This window comes from Penaeus monodon, chromosome 43, assembly GCF_015228065.2.
Source record: "Penaeus monodon isolate SGIC_2016 chromosome 43, NSTDA_Pmon_1, whole genome shotgun sequence".
Classification (NCBI taxonomy): Eukaryota; Metazoa; Arthropoda; class Malacostraca; order Decapoda; family Penaeidae; genus Penaeus; species Penaeus monodon.
The window spans coordinates 6,311,250-6,326,249 of NC_051428.1; the positions used below are offsets into that span (position 1 = coordinate 6,311,250).

Consider the following 15,000-nt stretch of genomic DNA (forward strand, 5'->3'; position numbering starts at 1 on the left):
GCTCGCGGATCACAAAACACACACACACACACACACACACACACACACACACACACACACACACACACACATATATATATATATATATATATATATATATATATATATATATATATATATATATATATATATATATATGTATATATATGTATATGTATATATACCTTTCTACCTATCTATCTCTCTATCTATCTATCTATCTATCTATCTCTCTCTCTATCTATCTATCTATATGCATCCCAAGGGCCCTTCAGCGGCGTCCACTTGATATCGAGTTAGCGCGAGCCGGCTGGAGCGGAGAGCGATATACTTTATTAACATCAGTACGTATTTCTCATAAGCCGATATATTTCTTTAAGATGATATACTTATCGACTAAGAGAGCGCTATAATAGCCCGTTAAATCAACCTGCCCGAGCTGTTCTCTCTTAAACCCCGCGATTCAAGCGCTTACTGGTGGCACATAATGGAAATAATGAAAAAATAAAAACAAAAATATTCAACTCACTCACATGAAAACTTTATTCACTTAGGACACAAAGCTGAAACTCCCTACCACTATGGACTCAACCTAAGCTGGGCCTCAGTAAATCATTAACTCAAAAGCGTGGCATAGAAGCTTTTAACTTCACAGGCTCTTTATTTATTCATTTACTAACTTATTTTTTCTTCACAGATGGGTACGCTATAACCCACGCCCAAACCCTACCCGGAGTTCCTGGGGAGAATCCCGAACCTAAAATTTTCCTACCTTTTTTTTTCGTTTTTTCTTCCCAGGGCAAAGCGCCTCGCATAATTGTGGCGGCTTTTTGCAATGATTGTTTTTGTCTATCATTCCCATTTAAGTCCACAAGTGTCATGGTTTCAAGATTTTTTGTTGTTGGTATGATTTTTATTATTACTACTACTATTGCTACTGCTACTACTGCTGTTGCTGCTACTTCTGTTGCTACTAGTACTATTACAACTGTTGCTACTACTACCACTACTATTACTACTAATACTATTACTACTATTGTTGCCTTCTACTACAACTATTGCTACTACCACTACTATTACAACTACTACTACTATTATTGCTACCACTACTACTACTACTACTACTATTACTACTGCCACTACTATTACTTCTGCTACTACTACTATTAATACTGCTATTACTACTATTACTACTACTGCTACTACCACTACTACTACTGCATTGCCAGAAGCAACAACAACAGTTACCTTTGCTATTATTATTGTTATAATCATTATCATCATCGTTGATGTCATCATTATCATTATAGCTATCATGATTATTATTCGTGTTTTACTGTTGATATAATGATCATCAGTATTATTATCATTATCATTATCACTGTACTTGTTCTTACTATCATTATTATTATCATCATCATCATTGACATTACCGTCATTATAATCATCATTGACATTACCATGATTACCATCATCATCATCATTCCTCTTATCACTGTTATCATTACTAACACAACTGAACAAGCCAAATGACCCACAACTGCGACACAATTCACACGCTAATCTGAAGCCCACCGCCGGCAGTCACTGGAGCGTCATAGGCCCATAGACGGTACGTGGTTTTATGTAGTGTAAAAAAAGAATTGAGGAAGTTCGTGGTTTGAGATTGTCTTGAGAGATGGCCATGTGCCCTGTCCTCATTATTTTCTTGCGTGTGACTATAGAGCCGTGATCGTCTTTTTGTCATGGTTGTTATTATCATCATTATCATTGTTGTTGTTGTTGTTATTATTATTACTGTTATTATCAGATGATTTTGTTATCATTATTATCATCATTACCACTATTGTTATCATTATTATTATCATTATTATTATCATCATTACCATTATTGTTATCACCATTATTATTGTTATTGTTAATGCTGTTGTTGTTTTTTGCTGTTATTATTATTACTATTGTATCATATCATTTTATTATCATTGTTATCCTGATCATCAACGTTATTATTATTACAACTACTATTATTATTATTATGATTATTGCTATTATTGTCATCATTATCATCATCATTATTATTAGGAGTATAACCATTATTGTTGCCACTATTGTTATCATTCTTATTATCATTATTATCATCATTATTTTGTTGTTATTACTATTATCATTGTTTATAGTGTTATCATATCATTATTATCTTTATTATTATTGTTGTTGTTGTTGTTATCATTATCATTATCATCATCATCATCATTATCATTGTCGTCGTCGTCATCATCATCATCGCCATCGTCATCATCATTATCATTACTGTAATTGATATCATTGCCATAATAATCATCATCACCATCACCAATCATCACCCTCATCACCGCATTTGTTATCATCTTCCTAATTGCTTTCACGAACACAATACATTACTTTCTCAACTTAACAGAAATATGACAGAACACTCATCAAAAAGCAAACGAAAGATGTCAACGAATAACAAAAACAAAACACAGACGAACGCGGGAAATCCTCAAGTGGGTGACGTAAATCCGGAGGCGTCGGAGGCGAAGGCAAGAGCAGGTGAGGAAGGAAGGGAAGGAGCGAGAGAGGATGGAAGGAGGGAGAAGGAGGAGGAGGAGGAGGAGGAGGAGGAGGAGGAGGAGGAGGAAAAGGAGGAGGAGGAGGAGAGGGGGAGGGGGGGAGAAGGAGGAGGAGGAGGAAAAAGAGGAGGAGGAGGAAGGGGGAGAGGAAGGGAGCGACGTACGTCGGAGGTGCCAAGGGCGAATGCGAGGTCAGGTGAGGAAGTGGGAAGAGAAGAGATTAAACTGAGAGAAGAGAAAGGAGTGGAAGATGGAGGCAGGAAAAAAAGAGAGGACGAAGCAAGTGGGCAGGAAATGAGGGAAATAAAGCGAGGACAGAGAGGCGAAGGGAAAGGAAATGAGATAATGAAGTAAGGGATAAGGGGGAAGTGAAGGGAAAGGAAGAGGGAGAGAAGGAAGGCAAGAGGGAGGTTTGAGGGGAAGCTTTTTTTGGAGAAAAATAGAGAAGGGAAGTAGATAAAGAAGGAAGAATATGGAGTGAAGAGGAATAATGGGAAAAGAAGAGAACAGAGGGTAGTCTGACTACTCTAACGTACGAAAAAAATCATATTGATATTCAAACCTAACCGAAAACGACATTTGAAATTTCAAACCTAAACGACAAACATTTAAACATTCAAACCCAATCAACAAACGACAATTAAAAATTCAACCCTGACCGACAGATGGCATTTAAAATTCAAACCTAACCGACAAACGATACTCAAAATTCAAACCTAACTAACAAGCGAAAATCAAAATTCAAACATAACCGACAACGACATTCAAAAATCAAATATAACCGACAGACTACATTCAGAATTCAAATCTAACGACAAACGACATTTCCAAAATTGATCCCCAAACCCAGTGACGAATTCCGTTGGTCTTCAATTTCAAAACTGGTAAATGACTCAAACTTTTTTTTTTTTACTTCTTTCTTTCTTCCTCTCTCTTTCTTGTTTTTGTTTTCCTGTGTGTCCTGAACTTCAGGATTTTCTTCTTCTTTCTGACGATGAAGAATATTAATCATTGCACTGGTAGTTTCCGTTCTGGGAATGACAGACGTTGGCGGATTATCCGTAATTATGTGCAGTACTAACCTCGTGTGCGTGAGTCTTATTTATATTCATGTATGTAAATGTGACAGGAAATAAGATGTATGTTTATCGGTCTGTCTATCTCTCTGTTTATCTATTCATCTATCTATTTATCTGCCTGTCTATCAGTCTATCTCTCTATCTCTCTACTTAACTATCTATCCATCTACCCCTACTAACTACCCATCGCTAAATCCACACACGCGTAGACCATCACCATCATTACGAACAGCCTGTGTCACAAACTGCAGGACACAAACCTCCCCTACAGTAGCTCCTCGTCATTCCGGTCCTGCGCTGTGTGTGTCCGACGCCGTTTTAGTCACTGGTATTGTTCTTGCCTTCTGTGTATTTGTGTGTCGTCTCCTTTAAATGTGTTTATCTGTGTGTGTATATGCATATATGTGTGTATATATATATATAAATGTGTATATATGTATATATATGAATATATATATGAATATATATATGAATATATATATATATCTATATATATATATATTATATATATATGTGTGTGTGTGTGTGTTGTGTGTGTGTGTGTTTGTGTGTGTGTATGTGTGTGTATTTATATACATATATATAATATGTGTGTGTATATATATATATATATATAGATAGATAGATAGATAGATAGATAGATATATATCATATATATATATATAATATATATATATATATATATATATAAAATATATATATATATATGTATATATGGTGTGTGGGGTTTGTGTGTGTGTGTGTATGTGTGTGTGTGTGTGTGTGTGTGTGGGTGTGTGTGTGTGTGTGGGGTGTGGTGGTGTGTGTGTGTGTGTGTGTGTGTGTGTGGTATAATAATATATATATTATATATATATATATATATAAAATATATATATATAAAATAATATATATGCATATACACATACATGTGTGTGTTTTTGTGTGTTTGTGTGTGTGTGTTATGTGTGTGTGCGTTGTGTTTGTGTGTGTTTTTATATTATATATATAATATATATATATATATATAAAATATATATATATATATATATAGATATATATATATAATATATATATGAATATATATAATGTATATATATATATGCATATACACATACATGTGTGTGGTGTTTGGTGTTTGTGTGGGGTATGTGTGGTGTGTGTTGTGGTGTGTGGTGTGTGTTGTGTGTGTGTGTGTTGTGTGTGTGTGTGTGTGTGTGTGTGTGTGTGCGAGCGTGCGTGCGTGCGTGCGTGTGTTGCATTGATAGACACGCGCGGGGGTGGGGGGCACTGACGTACATGTAAATCATCACGTACCCTTCTCGTTACCATCAAGTACGTACTATTCCGGACACCGTTCAGTCGACCACCTGGTATTTTTTCTTCAAGGAGAGTTCAGATATCGACGCAAATTTCATGCGCCGTGAAAGCCAATTCACTGAATCTCCCGCTTTTAAGTCGTGGAATTTCAGGGTACTTTGGCGTGATGAATTTATTTCTTCTCTAAAAAGAAAAAAAAATGCGATTTAGATATTCAAAAATAACATCCGGTGCTTCTTCGTAATCGCAAGGAGCATTTATGTAAAGAATGAACATGAAGATTCGTATACCAAATAGATATTTACGTACGAAGTGAACATTCAGATACTAAATGAACATTTAAAAATATGTTCAAATCTATGAGCCCTTTTTTCACTTCCTTTCAATATCATCTCAGTATTATCTTACAGATAACACGTAGACAAACCAAATAGCACTGGTTATGGACACTTCATGGTTAACTACCAAGAAAATGGCGTACTTCCTCTGAACAGCTATGGCTCGATGCTAGACTCTGGGGACCCAGATCTTAAACACACACACACGTATGTGTTTATATATATATGAATGTATGTGGAGGGGAAGATTTTGTGTGTGTGTGTGTGTGTGTGTGTGTGTGTGTGTGTGTGTGTGTGTGTGTGTGTGTGTGTGTTGTGTGTGTGTGTGTGTGTGTGTGTGTGTGTGTGTGCGTGCGTGCGTGCGTGTGCATCTGAGGCCCTTACCAACAATATGTGTGTGTGTTTGCACCTAATCTCGCGATGCCACTTGGGTTTTAGGAAGTCAACTGACCTGTTTGTTGCCGCATGAGTTCAAATTTGCATATTTTTATCTATCAATTTCAACTTATCCAAAGCATTTGGGACAGCGAGACTCGTGCCTCGGATACGTCCTGATGAAAACAATACTGCATGAAGCGTTGATTGTTAATATAAAAATAAATAATAATCAATGAAAAAAATGCAATTGTTTATATATGGTATTCAATATTTAATTTGGATGCGTGTACGGCTGTGCACGTGTGTGTAAAAGTGTACGTTTTTTCTTATCCTTGCTTACCTGTTAGGTTGCCGATGCAAGCTTGCCGCTCGACAGGTTGGCAGTGTGTTCGAGGTCTCATGCAGGTAATCAATAAGATAAAAGCAAATCAAGTTTAACGAACGTCTCGCTTTCTATTTCTCTCTCTCTCTCTCTCTCTCTCTCTCTCTCTCCCTCTCTCTCTCTCTCTCGCTCTCTCTCTCCCTCTCTCGTCCTCCTTCACTGTATATATCCACGTCATTCGCGGGCATTATTTACATTCAGAACGAATAAAAAGCAGAGCTGGAGGCGCCCGCACATCTCGCGTTTCTAACCGACGCAAAATCTTAATTTCCCGCGAGGACTTGCGTTTCCTGAAGTTAAAATCTCACCTTGAAACAATGTATTACATCAAGAAAATGATCATGTATTTTTGTGAATGATATGACGAATCAAGATGATAAAAACCCGCATTACAATAAATTTATGAGTAATAGCATGTATGAAGAAAATTTCATCGTGCAACAACCCAGTGCAATGCACGATGATGCTAACATATTTATTTCTAATTTATGAATTTCATTTATGAATAATACTCCATTACTATTTAAGATAACCCAATCAAATTAATGCATATAATGATTTTAAAAGTAAGGTCATTCATAAATGATACCACCCTTTCTATGCACCATTTATTAATTCATTCATGATTCATAACTCCATTGATAACGTCACTAGTTCCCCTGACGAAAAATGTAATCTGTTTGTAGTGTTATCGAGTAGTTTTGCAATATTTACGCGGTTTTAAAGGGAAGGGACTGGCGGAAACGTCGGCCGGACTGAGAGACCACAGGACCATAAGCTTATTCAAAACAACTGGATCAAAATTAAGTGGGAATTGTGATATATCGTGTCAGTGCCAGTAATGATTGTCGGAGAGTTTAAACGCCCATTAATGAACAAAGAAATTAGGATAAAATTATAGTAAAATCCAAATAGAGAAACCCATCACGAATAGTGCAGATTTTTTTTCATTAAAACGATTCTCATAAAAAAACCCAGCATAAATGGGTAATAAATAAATAAATAAAACAAATACAAGTTCGAACACGATAATCATCCAAATGTCTGTGCTGTAGAAAGGGAGGATATGTATACTTTTCTTTTTTATCTATCTTCGTTAACTTCTCTCGTCAAAAAAAGGAAATAAAAAGGTTCATACAACATGAAATAAATCAATATAATAAATATCGACAGAAAAAATTATTTAGTATCTGTCAACATTTTTACAAACTTTTTTTTTTTATACGGTCCTCGCGCTCGTTATCTTTTCATCGAAAGAGAAACTATGGTTTGCTTGTTATATTTATGTCCTTGTTTTCTTATGAGTTTATTTGTTGTAATGTTTGTTCCTTTCTTCTGTATTTATTGTTTTCCTCCTCTATCCATTGTTTATGTTTATGTTTTTTGTATTTGTTGTAATGTTTATGCTTGCATTTTATTATTACTTCCAATTTTCTTTTAATCTAATATATTTTTTAGACAGAGAAACAAATATCTGATTCCTTTAAGACTGGTTTTCAATTTACAGCGAAATATAAATAATTTGTGAAGAATAAGGATGAGTATAATGGTAATAAAAATTATAACTATTATTGATATCATTATCATTTCCTTATCAATTCTCTTACTAAACCATGACCATCATTGCCATTACCATTATTACTCAGTATCATTATCATTATAATCTGAAGTTTATTACCATTATTATTTTTATTACTGCTTTTTTGCTATCATCGTCATGCACACACACACACACACACACACACACACACACACACACACACACACACACACACACACACACACACACACACACACACACACATATATATATATATATATATATATATATATATATATATATGTATTTATATATCTTAGCTATTCTCATGGTCGCTATTACCATCATTCTTATCATCATAACAACCATCAATCCTCACTATTATCATGAAATCCTCATCACCGTTTTAACAATCATCATTATCATCATCATCATCATCATCATCATCACCATCACCACCATCGTCATCGTCATCATCATCACTCCAAGAGCCAGACCCCAGCCTCCAAGCAAGGCACCGTCTTAACTCGGAGGCCTAAGCACAAATGAACTTTCCCTTTTCGTCACGAGACTCCACTCTCGGGTTGCCAGCGGGAAGGATAAACAAAATAATTACGCTATCGTTGTTGTCCTGTTGTAGAACCTATGATTTATTTACTCGTTCGTTTATTGCATCATGTTTCTTCTAATAATGTGAGTCTTAGTTCTTTCTTATTGGTCGGTGTTTCAGGTGGGAGCAGGGTCTTTAAATGCGTTAACATTGTCTCTATGCAAAGTCTGTAATGCGTTGAATTCCAGGGGGAAAAAATAAGACCTGGTAACCCACCCAGGGCAGAGGACTAGGAATCTCCACGAGATTGAGAGATAGATAGAGAGAAGAAAATATTGTGGTTTATAGCAAGGTAAATATTACATATGAGTTTTACAAATGCCAAACGTATGTAAGTATGAGTATTAAGCATGAATTGATTAAGATAAAAAAAAAAACTTTCCAAAATCGGAGTCCTATAGAGTCTAGGGTGAGTTGCCAGTTTTTCCTTTTCATTCCTTGGACGTGAGTTGTATATAATCATATAGTTGTTAATAGTTATATGTTTAGTTATAGTTAGTTATACTAAGTTAGAGAGTTATCTTAAAACAGAAGTCTTAAAATGCAATGTTTTCACGATTAATGCAGTTCTTAGCTCTTGATATAAATCCCTGTTTAAAGCATAATATGGGTCTTACATCACTCTGTTCCCCACTCATGCTACTGATAACTTTTAATAGTATTCTATAAATAACCATTGTTAATAAAATAACAAAGACATTGTTTGTGCGACATAGACACATGGGTAGAAGCCACAGAGAGAGCGAGCGAGCGAGCGAACGAGAGGGAGGGAGAGAGAGAGAGAGAAAGAAAGAGAGGAGAGAGAGAGAGAGAGAGAGAGAGAGAGAGAGAGAGAGAGAGAGAGAGAGAGAGAGGAGAGAGAGAGAGAGAGAGAGAGAGAGAGAGAGAGAGAGAGAGAGAGAGAGAGAATAGACTGCGTAAACTTGACGCATAAATACGAAAACGCTCTCGACAGTCTTCAATAACCAGAATCAAAAGCAAAGCCAAGAGAAGACGAAGAAGAAAACAAACAAGAACAAAAAAAACAAACAAAAAAACAAAGGAGGCGACCCTGCTTCATTCATTTTCTTTTCATTCTTTAGTCTTCATTTCCCCCCCTGACGTAGGCGCGTACTTTTCCACCCTGGAGTACGGAGAAGGAGCGAGCTGCCTGCCGCGGGTCCGAGGCCGAATCGCTTGCCTCTTCTCGGACGCCGCTGGAGGTGGGGAATCACAGAAAGCGAAGAGGGAAGGGAGGGAGGGAGGAAGACCGGAGGGAGGGGGTAAAGGAGGGTTAGGGGGAGGGAGGGAGGGGGTAAAGGAGGGTCAGGGGGAAGGGGGAGGGCGTAAGGGAGAGCCAAGAAGAGGAGGGAGGGCGTAAGGGAATTGCAGGATGAGGGAGGGTCAGGAAGAAGGGGGCGAGGGGTAAGGGAGGGTCAGGGACAGGAGGGAGGGGAAGGAAGAGGAGGATATAAGGGCTGGGGGGTAGGGTTAGCGGGTAGGGGGGACCGGGACCGGGACTGGAAAGGGAAAGGGGGAGGGGCAGGTGGGGGGGTAGAAACGACCTACACCCGCCACGCACCTTGAGCTCGTACCAGTCTCCTGCTTAACTCGGCCAGGTGAAGGTGTGCGTGCGTGTCAGCTGCTGTCCAACAAGTAACCTGGACATCGGTTGTGTAGTGTGAAAGGCCCCTTTCGAGATTGGATAAGCAGGCCGCCCATTTCCAGCCCGTGGAAACACCCCGAGTAAAACCTCAACACCCGATTCAGGTAAATGATCTCGAGCTGTAGAAAGGGCTTTTCAATCTGCCGTTTATGAACTCTTGGCGAAATGTAGAACAAGGCGGTGAGGCGGAGCGCTGTATTTTTGCTGCGTTGACATCCCCTGAATTCGCCGCCGGGCAGGGATCTCCAGTGAGAGAGAGAGAAAGAGATTTTACAGCTGTGTTAAGAGAGTGTGCATTGAATAACGATTTTGTCTTTACTGGAAGAGGAATGAGTTGGTGTTAGGTTATTATTAGTATTATTCGCAAATCACAAGAAAAATCGCCTTCAGTCGACAGGAAGCGAGATATTTACCACGTCAACAGACTTCTATTTTATGATATACTGGAATATCTTGTGTTTACCAGCCGGCTGGGTATGTCATCAATAGCATCCGCCTTGGTGATAGTAATGGGATATCCATATCATTTATACCAATTATCTCTCATACACAATAGAGCCATTAATGACTATATGAAGATTTTAAATTTAAAGCTAAAAAACATTTTGTATGTTTCATCATAATTTCTATATGAATAACACTAAAGGAAATTTGTTACAGTTCATTATAGTTCCTCTTCATAGTCATTAAAAAAACATCCTTAATCAGCAAAAGACTATAATTCCATACGTCAATAAAAATCCTTTGCTTCTATACGAATGTAATGCGGAGGAGCACTCGAAATCTAGAGAGTCAGTAATGGAAAGTCGGAAGGTTTGAGTGCGGTTTCGAGAGATGAAATCACGCATGCCTCAGTACGTGTGTGTGTGCTTGTTTCATTTTTATTTACTGGTTTATATGTGTATTTATATATTTATTTTATTATTATTGTTATTCATTTAATGAATTGTGTGTGTGTGTGTGTGTGTGTGTGTGTGTGTGTGTGTGTGTGTGTGTGTGTGTGTGTGTGTGTGTGTGTGTGTGTGTGTGTGTGTCTTTGGGCATGGGTGTCTCTGCGTATACGTGTGCGTATGTGTTTGCTTGTGAGTATATATACGTGTACCAACGTTTCTGTTTCACAAGGAATGATGGTACCAACTATATATATATATATATTATATATAGTGTATTATATATATTATATATATTATATATATATATATATATATATATATAATAATATATGTGTGTGTGTGTGTGTGTGTGTGTGTGTGTGTGTGTGTGTGTGTGTGTGTGTGTATGTATATGTATATGTATATACATATACATATACATATACATATACATATACACACACATACACACAATATATCTTCGTGTATGTTCATTGTAACGAGCTTTTGCCTCGGGAGTGCGAAGTAGAAACCGTCACCACAAAGACCAGCAGGGAGGACCGAAGTAATTGCACGTTAAATGGTGGAGGTTTCGGACGCTTCAGAAGGTTTCGAAGCAGGGTTTGTTGACAAGGTTCTCGGCGTACAGCATTTTTTTTTTTTTTACTTTTTTTGTTGTTATTTAGCTAATTGTTTATTTTACTGAAAGTTTGTTTAGAATTTCGTCGAAAGTTTTTTGTTCATATATTGGGTAAAAAGGCGTATTAATTTTTTGAATTCTAACAAACACAACGCTATTGATGGTCACCCCCCCCCCCCCATAGGTCATCTTAAGTGTTTGTTATTTATCACACTTAGTATGTCGCCAGAGTATTATATTTGTAGCTGAAGTTTCTCAGTATAGTGAAAGTGTCTAAGTAATGTTCCCTGTTATTGTTTGAGTTTTGAGAATGATAAGATTTATCAATATATTTTTTTTTTCTCGACGCGTTTGGTACATTGTTTCTTTATCTGATTTTTCTTCTTCTTACCCATCGTTTCTTTTATTTTCTTCCTTATATTCTTCTCTCTCTTGATTATTGATCTATTTTTATCTATGTCTTTTTCGTTATCTCGCTTTCTCTTTCTTTCTTTCTCTTTCTCTATCTATTTATCTATCTTTATCGTCATCCTCTCTCTGTCTCTGTCTGTCTTGTCTCTCTCTCTCTCTCTCTCCTCTCTCTCTCTCTCTCTCTCTCTCTCTCTCTCTCTCTCTCTCTCTCTCCTATCTCTCTCTCCTATCTCTGTCTCTCTCTCTCTATCCATCGATCTGTCTCTATCTATATCGTCATCTATCTATCTCTCCCTCCCCCTCTTCGACTTTCCCTCTTTCCTTCCCATCCCTTTACCCCTTCTCTTCCTCCGCCTTTATCTCTACCTATCTACCTATCTGTTTATCACTCTCTCTCTCTCTCTCTCTCTCTCTCTCTCTCTCTCTCTCTCTCTCTCTCTCTCTCTCTCTCTTTCCTGTGACATGAAGTTGTTGACAAATAACTTGCTTTGACCTACATCAGTGAAGATATTCCAGGCATCTCAGGGGCGCCGAAGCTTAAACAGGAGCTGCCTGTATGTCTATATGAATATGATTACATATGTATATATATATATATGTGTGTGTGTGTGTGTGTGTGTGTTGTTTTATTTTTGTATATATATGCATATATATACATATATACTTATATATACGTATATATAAATACGTACACATACATACATACATACATGCATACATATGCACACACACACACACACACACATACTTATACATATACATATCCATATCCATACACACACACACACACATATACATACACATACATATAAACACACATATGCATGCATATCCATGTCTATGTGTGCGTATATGTGTGTGCGTACACATAAATGCAGACAGACGTTCAAACAGACAGGCAGACAGATGCAGACAGATAGCTATGCAACCATAGAACATAAGAAATAAAGCATAGAGAGTTGAACAAAAAAATCAAGTGAAATAATGAAAAAGGAGCGATTAAAGGCGGAATTCGAAAATCTTGCGTCCACAAAATAGGATAATAGGATAATCTTGGACGTCCTTCCACGCAGTTCTATCGACTCTACATCCTATATCCTTATTTGACATCCTACTTCGTCATCCTGCCGCCTCATCCTACACTTCCTCGACCTCCTTTTCGAAGTTATTGTTCGGGAAAGAGGGAAGGACGCATGGGGGGGGGGGGAGGAAGGAGGAAAGAGGGGAAGGAAGGAAGGAGAGGGATGGGGGAACGAGGAAGGGGGGGAGGAAGGGAGGGGGAAGGAAGGAAGGAGGAGGAGCGAATACCAAAGAAAAATGAAAACAGACATGACTGGTCATATGTTAGTGTTGTTGGGTTTCTACACATGTATGAATGGTCACACCCGAGCTGGAATGAACTCAGTCACACGCACGCGCACATATACACATGGACTTAAACACACACACACACACAACCACACACACACACACACACTCACACACACACACACACACTCACACACACTCACACACACACACACACACACACACACACACACACACACACACACACACACACACACACACACACACACACACACACACAAAAGAACACACATACACACGCTTGTGACTCATCACAACATGCACACAATATGACATTACATACACGCAAACTGCACTGAGAAACGTATATTAAAAATGCACATGCGAATTGTAGTATTTCGTCCCAAGGTTACTTGCAGACAATTGGAACTCCCCCCCCCCTTCCCATCCTCCTATTCGGCCCCCCCCTCGTCCTCCTCTACCCCCCCTCCTCCCTCTCTAGCACCCCTTCCCCTCTCCCTCCCCCTTCCCCCTGGTTCCCCCTGCTTACAATGGCTTAAGTACAATGACGCAAAAAAATACAGGAACTGCGGAAGAACAGCCCGTGTTATGTTCTCAAGATCAGAAGAACAGGAGAACAGGACGAAGTAACACCATAATGATCCTAATACGAGACAAGTGCAGGAACAGATCGTAAAAAACAGTGACACGTTTTTTCTTAAAGAAAAAGTCAAATAGGAGAAAAAAGGAAAAAAGGACTAATAATGACAATAATAAGAAGAAAAAAGAATAGAAAGAATAACGATAGCAGAAAAAAAAGATAAAGAAAAAAAATCAGAAAGAACAATAACAGAAGAATTAATAACAGAAAGAATAACAATAACAAAGAAGAAAAACGAACGGAAAGAATAACAATAACAGAAAAAATAATACCAACTCAATAAAAAATAAAATCTCAAGAACAAAGGGGCTCGGTTTTACGCAGTTCTGGCAACACCTTCCCGACTTGGGAAACTAAGGCCGGAGGAGTACTTAATAGCAGCAAATTCGCGCTCATAATACACAGTACAAGCGAGCATTTATAAACACTTAGAGAACGCAAATACACATTATAATATACACAATAATAATAAATCCATAAAACACACCTACACATACAAACACTAATACACATATTTATGCTTACAAACGTAACATGAACAGACCTACGTACACAAGACATATAGTGAAGAAACACAAACACGCCATACATACACGCTAAACAGACATAAAGACATACAAACAAATAAAAAACACGACCACAGGACGTTGCACACCTATCTGTGAGTGTGATACATCCTGGAAGTTGTTTAGTCATAACGACGGTTTTTTTCGGAGTGGGGACTGTTGTTAGTGTCTGTCATTGAGTTAAGGTGAAGAAAGAGATGAAGAAAATAACAATGATGATTTAACGTGAAGAAATAAATGAAGAAAATAACAATAATAAGATGAAAATATGAAGGAGAAAGAGAGAGAGAATCGGGAAATTCCGAATTCGAAAGCAAGGTCTATTTAGACATAAATAGGACGAGTGTGGTTTGCTTGAAATTTCTCTTCTGTCTGTTTCTTCTGTCTTTCTCTGCCTCTCTCTCCCTCCCTCCTTCCATCCCTCCATCCCCCTCCCTCCGTCCCTTCCTCCCCCTCTCCCTCCCTCACTCCCATACATTGCCTCTTCATCGCCCTGCAGCCTCTGCCTTGACATGCACACGAAGAACACATGGTCAAAGGTACGAGATAACAGGAGGCTGTAAGACACACAATAACATCCCGTTGCCTCTGTATCGGGCAGCCAAGGATGACCCAGATAAACAAGATTTCATAGAGGCCAGAACAAATACGTAAATATCACATCGCACACATCATACATACACATGCACAGACTTACATTA

At 38.0% G+C, this 15,000-nt stretch overlaps 1 protein-coding gene across 1 annotated transcript in view; it reads left to right on the forward strand.

Annotated features, from left to right (window-relative positions):
• The first annotated feature begins 9,758 nt into the window (after positions 1-9,758).
• Positions 9,759-15,000, forward strand: part of LOC119568132 (sodium-coupled monocarboxylate transporter 1-like) — a 40,086-nt gene continuing 34,844 nt past the window's right edge. Inside the window, exon 1 of the mRNA XM_037916529.1 lies at positions 9,759-9,945. The gene's annotated coding sequence lies outside the window, so the exon portion shown is untranslated. The remainder of the gene's footprint in view (positions 9,946-15,000) is intronic.